Below are 9,588 nucleotides of genomic sequence, written 5' to 3'. Positions count from 1 at the left end.
TTGGTGATATATAAACCAAGAGTAGTAAGTAGAAAAATATCGATCGAAATAACTTTCTTAGTTCTTAGTTCTCTCTTTGTAAATTTACTTGTAAGTAGCTGTGCATTCTTGTATCAAAGAGTTCTCATTCATATAACTCTGATGGAAAATTCAATCCACCAGAAAGTTTTAACTCTTTGTGTTTAGTAACTTTGTGTTTTGAATACATTCATATTTCATTCCGCACTCTTGCATATTCAAACACAGATATATTTGATATAGTAGTTTCTTATATTTTTGAAAAGAAACCTAGAATTACATTCAACCCCCCTTCTGTAATTGTATTGTTAGATTGTTTGGGAATAACACATATCATGGGGTCAAACACATATTCACTCGATATAATTTCTATTATACTTTTTTATACATTAAAGTTAATAAATTTAATAATTCTATGTTTATTTAGGTTTGCATTTTAATATCTTTCCTATTATTTTGTGGTCCATGTTTCCTAAAAGATGTCCACTGGATTCATAATTATTGCAATGCATTGAATATATCTAAATTGATTAAAATGTTTCGCTGGTTTTTTATTTTCATTTTCTTATATGTTCAGCAAAATTTCGAGTGGTCTTTGCTTCGATTCCTGCACCAATAATTGCAACTTCTTATTGTCTATTCTTCCCCTGTGTGGATAACCTTTTTGTTCCTACATAACAAATATTGCCAAGAAATGTGTTATCAGGTGCTGGTGGTTGTAGTTTTCTTCAATTTGAAATTTAAACAGCTTCAGAACCAAATTCATCTCGGGTTCTCAATTTTTATGGGATTATCGATTCCGCGGTATTTTAATAAGTACTTAGCAATCAAGGGCCATGGTCCTGTCCATACTAAATTTAGATGGGTAAACAATCACATCTTTTCTATGCCTTACACTAAAAAGTATTTATGTCCCATTCTCCTCGAAAGCATTTTTCAGCTAGCAAATTAAGCAGGCATTTGACGAAGCAATATCTGAGCTTTTGAAATATCTGAGCTTGATAATTAAAGTGAGGAGTTATACAAAAGAAGTACTCTAATTCTGACATTTCAGAGGATGAAGGTAATTTTTAGGATTGTCAGTTCCTATTACTATAATAATTTTTAATGTACATTATTTCCTAACCACAAGCTTAGCTAAACCAGAGGTCATTGTTTGATTATTTTCACATTTTCTTGTTTGTCAGTTTGTCTAATGAATGTTTGATGATAAAAATGCAAGAAACGTAACTGGATTATCCTTGCACGGTGAATCAAAAAGTGGGATCACTAGGTATTAATTTAAAAAAAATTATGTTGCAATCTTTATCGAGGATGGAGACCAGACTGACGGTGATCGAGTGGAAGCAGCAACATGACTTTAGATTTAAGATGATTAAATAAGAATTTGGTCTATGTATAATTTATTGGGCTTGGTAAGAAGGATTTAACTCCACATTAGTATGATATTATCCGCTTCGGGCCGAGCCCGCACAATTTTATTTTAGGCACATCCCAAAAGGCTGCTTATATTCTAGCAATCTGCCCTTTCAACAAATATTGTGAGACAACTCCTAATAATCTCCCCTTCACATATCGGGCCCGACACCTGTCAATTCTGCCTCTTGATAGTGTGATCAGGCTCCCCCTTGAATTACTGAAAGTCCATTTGGCAATCTACTCCCCCTAGTGTGACGGCCTCAACCCGGGGTCATGAGTTACGTCACCAACAACAATAATAACAGCATAATATACTCCAAATCATTAATAATTCATAACCACAACCCCTTTACCAAGACCTTTTCTAGGTTTAAGTATGATTTAGGTTACATCTATTACAAAACCAACTTACAAAAACCATTCGATGCAACTAACTTAATATAGCAACTCAACAGACCATCTCTGATCTTACACAACTACCTCAGAGGAGCCTGATACGGAAGGAACTGGAACTCTGACCTGACTACGACGGAAGAATCTTCTAAGCATCTGTAATACATATATAAAATATTCTGCATGGGTGAGCAATCAGTTGCTCAGCAGTACCACTATATGAATAACAAGTAAAATAATTTATGGTAAAACAGTTATAGAACAGAAAATTATAGTTGTTTACAAAAGCACGGTAAACATTCATAAACTGGATATTCAAAACTAGCAAGCTCTCTAAAACAATAACATCAATCGTGTGCTGTGCATAAATACCAGAATCCAATTTTAGCATGCTATTTTCATTTCCAAAATCACTGTTCCATTACAGGAACCATAAAACCATCTGTCCCGTTACGGGGACCACAAAACCATTTGTTCCTTTACTGGAACCACAAAATCATCGATTCAGTTACGGGAACCACTAAATCCAAAATCAGATATATAATAGGACGAATCCTGGGGGTAGCTGATCTGTCTATCCCACCAAAAATTGTTCTGGAACTCAGATACTAGCTAGGTCTCTGTCACGCTGGACTTAGCGGTTCAAATAAAGCGCGCAACCGACTTAGCCACTTACGCAAACCCGCTGGCCCGTTACGGGCCTCTTACGCAACCATCCAATATCTGATCCATTTTATCCAGTTTTTAAAATCAATTATACCTATCTCTTTTAAACTATTATAACACAACACACTTTCCAAAACCTTTTCAATTTTAATCACAATCTAGAGATAGGCATTTTCAGAAGTAACTTTTGCCCCAAAACTTAAGTTAATAAAACATATTTAAACACGGGGGATACGTAACTTAAAATGTTCTGTTTCAGTACATAAATTAAATCAACAATTATTCATATATACTGAACTGTAAAATATTTATTCAAGGGTACTCGCCTTGCAGAGCTTTACAACTATCTCTGATTGACCTCAAATTGATTTGGACGCTCGGCCTTATCACCTTACTATTAGACTATCCTGGATCGGACTTCGACACTCATGCCCTTCGATTGGAACCTTGCGGAGCTTGTCGACTGATCACTAGGTTATCTTTAGTCCAACGCTAACTCTCAGGCCTCCCGACTAGAACCTAAAGAGTCGAAATACCCTAATTACACATTCGATTATGCTTGACATTTCCTCGCTACCAAATCTACCATTCGATATCAACTCCCACTCATAATTGTACGTATTATTATAATAAATGGATCAACTAGGGTTCACATACTCAAAACTCAGTTTGGCATTTATTTTCGTAAAATACATATAAGCATCATTTCACTAATTCAAGGTCGTTGAAAATTTTGCAAAATATTTCATCACAACACGTAATTATGATTCATACAATATTTATAATTATGTAGTTATGCGTTCGAATGGTATTCCCAATAATACACATGATAAGTTCCCACAATTTTCGAAATCCATTTCTCAAAAATTGGACAGCGTCTCCTCTGCTTATCGGACTACCCATCGAAACATAATCGACGTCAAAATAATCAATCACCCAAGCAATCAATTCAACCATCACAATTCACAATCCAAATTATGCACCCGACTTCGATATAAAGTAACTAATTTTTGTTCCGAAAAATAATTTTATGAACTAATTATAATTTATATAGATTTAGGACTCAGAATATTTCATCACAGTCCACCGTCGGCTCGCCGGGGCTCACGCCAATGGTGGTAAAATTCGCGGGTTCCCGTTTATATCAGGCGTCCTATGCGGATTTCACCGATTAGCTTTTATAATTCTCTCACGGAATTTATTTTTATTTCACAAAAAGTCACTCAAATAATTCCTGAAAAAATATCCAAAATCTCCAAATTACTACACGCACAATTAACTGGCCAAACAGCTTGCAATCGGAAAAGAGCAAACCGGAAAAAATAGGCCGGAAGTTAAATAATAGAAAACACACACAAGCCACACACACAACTCACGCACCCCATATTACAAACACAGGTATATACATGCACACGAACACCAAGACAAATAGGATACAGGCCGAACAGGGAAGCAAGGCGGCGACAATCGCCAGAAAAGTGGAAATACAGGGTGGCTGCTCACCAGAATTCGAAGCAACGGCGCAGAGCTACCATAAATAGGGGATACAAGTATGGGGGAGGAGAAAGAAAGAACAAAAAGAACCGAGAATGAAGACAGGGAAGAGATGAGATAAGTGAGGTGAGAGGAAAGTGAGAGATTAGAGATTAGGATGTAAGTTGAATAAAATTGCCTTATTTTTTTTATAAAGTAACACTTATCTGCAAATCCAACACCTGGTGATTCATTTGTCCAACACTTGCCACATTTCTGTGGGTTTATATAATCATAACACGTGTCCAAATTTGACTGTAAGCCCCAGATTTTTTTATCCGCGTTTGCGGAGTAACGAACAAATCTACTGGTAAAAATTAACCCTAAAATTACCAAAATAGTTTTAAAATATCACAAATAATTCAAAGTTATTAAAAATATTTTTATTTGTAATTTTTAAGCAGTTTATGAAACACAACTTAAATCCGCCTTTAACGATTAAATGAAACAACGCGCGGGTGAATTTTATCCCAAAAATTTCTAAAATAATTTTAAAATTCTCGGAATAATCCAAACTTAATAAAATATGAGTTTCGTAATTTTTGAGACATTTCTGAATTTGATACTTAACTTACAATAAAATAAAATCAGAAAATCATTCAAGGCTAAATAATTAATGAAATATTGATTTCTAAATTTTATAAAATTCAAAAGTAATGAATAAAAGTAAAGTGATAAAATAATTTTATAGATAACCCAAGTATTTATGAAAATAAATCTGGAGTAAAATCACCTTTAAATATAAAAACAAAACAACATGGCTCCACAACGAATTACACAAATGATCCTCAAACACCAACTATCACACATAATTAATAACAAAATAATATCAAGCTGACGGAACCCATGCACATATTTTATTTATTTAGTTATTCAATAATTACACATTTAATTAATAATAAAAATATACGAGCCGTTATACCTAGGCCCATACTAGAAGGTCTACCTGCCTCCCCTTTGAGCTCATACTGGGGTAGCCCTCTACCACTTTCTTGGTCCTTTTTGGAAGCCCAAATGATATTGTTCTGGACCGTTATAACCTGAAACTCTGATACCACTTGTTGGGCTTGGTATGCAGGCCTTAACTCCACATTAGTATAATATTGTCCGCTTTGGGCCGAGCCCATGGTTTTATTTGGGGCACACCCAAAAGGCCTCATACTAATGAAGTTATCTGGCTGCTTATATTCTAGCAATCCGCCCTTCCCACAAACGATGTGGGACAACTCCTAACATAATTAAGTCAGATCATATGTGACTTGAACTTTGTGATTATTTTTAAACTTTGTTATTTTATATTTAACTTTTACATTATGTTTTTGAAACAACAGTAATAATACTGTTGGATTTCTTTGTGGATATACCAATTAATTTTGGTGGTTGTTAATGAAATCTAAAAGTCATGCCCAATTTTTTTTAAAAAAATTGCATTGTAATAGACGGTAAAATGGTTTCTATATATATTAAATTTGTTATTAAAATATGTTGCTATTAACTCGAAATATGTTACAAGTAACTCGACATAAGTCAATTTACTACAACAATTATAAAAAAGGTTGCAAAATAATGTTGCCATAAGAAGCCTCATCTATTGCAATGCTATTATATTTGTTGTTGTACATGTAAATTTTTTGATATAAACCGAATTTGCAAATTCTTTACTCTGTTGCATATGGTCCCAAATTCATTACGATAAGCCCTTATGGAAACGAGACTAAACGTTATGTCTTCTACTATCTTCAATTCAACTTCACTTAAACCCTCGAGGTTTTCACGCTAAACCCAAGTACTGCTTCGAATATCTTTAACCTTATTACTGTGATGCATGAACATAGTTAGATAATGAATTACACACAGATGGGGAGGGGGGTGAATGTGTTTTTATATTTTTATGTTTTTCTTAAAGTTTTTTTTTGGTTTTGAACAAAGTAAATTAAATCTTACAGTGAGAAGTGTTAATACTAAAATTAAACAAGCAATAACAGTGAACACAAATCTTTCAAAACTCACTTAATTTTATATTAAAATTAAGAATGTTTTGCTACAAAATTTTTAGGCTCTTTGTTGTTAAAGAGCTTAGCTTCTTCCTTGAGAAAATACAAGATTTTTCTGATCTAAATTGTTACATCTAAATATGGACCAGTTTTAACTTTATATGATAGTTAACTACTAGTTTACAGAGTGTGTAATAAGAGATGCTATTCACTTTAGTAAATTGTCACTAATCATTCCATTTTAGGAAAAGTATATCTTCCATTTCCGGCTTAGCATATCTTTGCATAATGTGTTAACTTTAATCTTCCTTTGTCAGTTAATCTTCACCCTTGATCTTGCACGCCTCAAGATGCCTTTTGTAGACTTGTCAATCCAACTGAGTGGATTGTTGTTGATTGTTAGTCTCGGATATTAAACTGGTCTGCATTTCATACTTTGAGTTTTACCTCGAGATCTCTAGTTTGGTTTATAGAGAACTTGACATCTCGATAAGTATATTGGCTTATCGAGATCTCTCATTACCCTATAGTTGCTTTGACTTGTAGAGGTCTCTGAGTTCTCTATAAGAGAATTTAGCTTGTCGAGATCTCTTCACTTCATGTCTTCACTTTGGCTTATAGATATCTCTGAATTCTCTAGTGACTAATTGACTTGTCGATAACTCAGAGTTCTCTAGGGATATTTGACTTGTCGATATCTCAGAGTTCTCTAGTAATATTTGACTTGTCGATATCTCAGAGTTCTCTAGTGATATTTGATTTGTCGATAACTTTGAGTTCTCTAGTGAAGAAATGACTTGTCGATATCTTCAATCTTCATGTCTTCAATTTGGCTTGTCGATAACTCTGAGTTCTCTAGTAGCTTTCCTAACTTCTCTATAAGTCATTATGAAGTTCTCCAATGACTTCTCTATAACACTAAATCTGTGACTTGTAGAGATCTTGACTTAAAACATTTTTCTCAAAACATATTTATTCAACTCCAAGCTTGTTCATAATTCTTCCGAGCATGATCTTCTTCATCTTCTTCTAGATAAATTCTTAGGCTTGATATTGTTTAAAGAAAAAGACTCCATTCTGCTCTTTGACATTTTTACAGACTTTAATGTTATAATACAAAATGCAAACTAAGATTACAATACAACTTACTTAGGGTTATCAATTTGACTTAGTCTTGTTATTGTACATGCATATTTTGCACAACAATCTCCCCCAATTCGTGAGAAGATTGCTTAACACAAATTCATGCCTGTTAACAAGACTAACCCCAAGTTATAATAAAAAATAAGATTAATACATAAAAATTGACATAATTACAGCTTTTACATTAGGAGATTTACAGAGTTTAAATAGTTACAAGCATCAGGTAAAGACTGTTTTTGTTTATGTTTCTTCTCTAATGAAATCCTTTAAGTAAACAAGAATTTCAAGTTCTTCTATGATAGTTATCCCACTTAGAGCTTCTACAAGTATAAGTCTTTCTGCTTGGGTAACCATTTAGCAAATCAATCGTAAATCTTGTGAATTTTCCAGCTTTAATGTTTAGAAACTTTCCATCCTTAGAGATTCTGCTCATTCATTTTGCCTTGAGTTCTTCTGATCTTTTTATATACACTTCAATCTCCTCATCATACTTCCATATCTTCTCCTCATATTTAGCTTCATTCCTTGCTCTTATTTCCTCCCTTTCAATCAACCACTCAACCAAAACAGATCTCCATGCTCTTGTAGCAGTATCCTTTTCATTCAGTAAACTTATCACTCTCTTGATTTCTGTGGGAGAGAGAGTCCATTAAGCTGCAACCTAGAAATGTGAAGGATCCATCTTCATGGTAGATTCTTACTTCCCTTAGAGATATAACCCACTCTAACTATTTCCTCAGCTAGTTGTTGAAAATAATCTTCATCTGAGATGCACCAATTTAAAGGTAGAAAATCATTTTGCTTGAAACAATTCCAGATGGCCCTTTCAGTGACTTCTACTTTTTTTGTAGGTTTGGCTTTCTTAGGTTTCCTCCCAATATACTTGTAATTGATTTGTAGTGATGGTTTGACAGAAGATAGGTTTATGATTTTCTTGAGAGATGTTTGGCTTGAGGTGATTGGTAATTTTAGAAGGGTGTTTGTAGTATGTTTGTATAGGAATTTGGGTTTAAAGTTTGAGGTGGTTTGATGTTTGAGATTGTAGTCTTTAAAGGTTGATCTTGAGTTGTTTAAATTTTAGGGTTGGTTGATGTGGTTTCTGAGCCATCTTGTCTCTTCTTGGCTTCTCCTCTCACTCTCTTTCTTCTTATCCTCATCCTTCATCTCTTTTGCTTCTTATCCTTGCTACCAGTGCCTTGAGGATTGACTTGGATTTGACCAGAAGTTTTTGAATATCTTTATCTCATCATCATCCAAGTTATCCTTATTGAGTTGAGTTTTAGTGCAAGTTAGCTTCTGGATTTCTTAGATCCTCTCAATAACTTAATCATCTCTTCATCCTCACAGTTTTGTTTTTCCCTTGGCGCTTCAACTCAGTTTCCAGAATCATGATAAGCATTTTTTGGCCATGACACATTGTTTAGGGATTGGAAGTGTTTGAAGTGTTTTGGTGGTAGACAGATGTATGCCACTCCCTCGCTTGGTTGTAGGTATGCTTCATGAAAAGCAGAGCATTTTCAGTTCAGTTAGCAAGAGGAGTGTCTTCATGAATCACCACTCTGACGTTGTCTTATTAGAATATCTAACTCAGATGCCCTCCTAGAGATAAGATAGTTGATGTGGGTGGGGGGGGACACCGGCATACACCTATCTACCCCCTGAGTTATGTATATTGACCACTATCATCTTCTCCTGCATAGTTGTCCTTAGTCACCAAGATCACCCTTAAGGAATTTATTATCCATGTCCACGGCCTTTTTGTAAGTAAGAAATTATTATGAGAGAAGCCCTTAGAGCCTTGAGCAATTCATCAAATTCCCTACTCATACTTGGTCCCTTAGCAGCTCTAATGAGCCTCTCTATACCAATATCTTCTTCTTGAATTATGATATTTTCAGCAGCTTGGACATTTTAAGTAGATGCTTGGACATTTTGAGTAGATGATCTTGATCTTGATAGCCTAGCCTCTATCTCCTATTTAGTCTTGTTGGCGTATGAATAAAAAACATGAGTCCATGATTAAACTCCGATAAAAGAATTGAAGTATTATAAGTTATTTTGATTTTAGCTATTATTCTGTTAAAAAACTTGCGATTGTCTTGATAAGTAGTGAGTTATGATTGTCGATCTAGTTGCTATAGTATATCTATAAGCATTTGCACACACGCACGTCTCTGTGTGTAGATGTGATTTGTGAGATTTGAGGGATCTTTATGCGAATAAGTTCATTGCTGAGGTGTTGCTAGTTTATTGGTTTAGTTATTCTTTGAGGATCGTTGCATTCATATTAGTTGCATTCATGCATTTTATTTCTTGTTCTTTAAGTCTGTTTATGCTTAAGGACAAGCATTAATTTCAAGTTTGGGGGTGTGTTAGTGGTAAGTTATGACATTTATTTATGTTCTAATAAGCTTTGAGTTGG

This window comes from Apium graveolens, chromosome 7 (assembly GCF_009905375.1).
Source record: "Apium graveolens cultivar Ventura chromosome 7, ASM990537v1, whole genome shotgun sequence".
In the NCBI taxonomy this organism is placed as follows: Eukaryota; Viridiplantae; Streptophyta; class Magnoliopsida; order Apiales; family Apiaceae; genus Apium; species Apium graveolens.
This window is presented reverse-complemented; position numbering follows the sequence as displayed.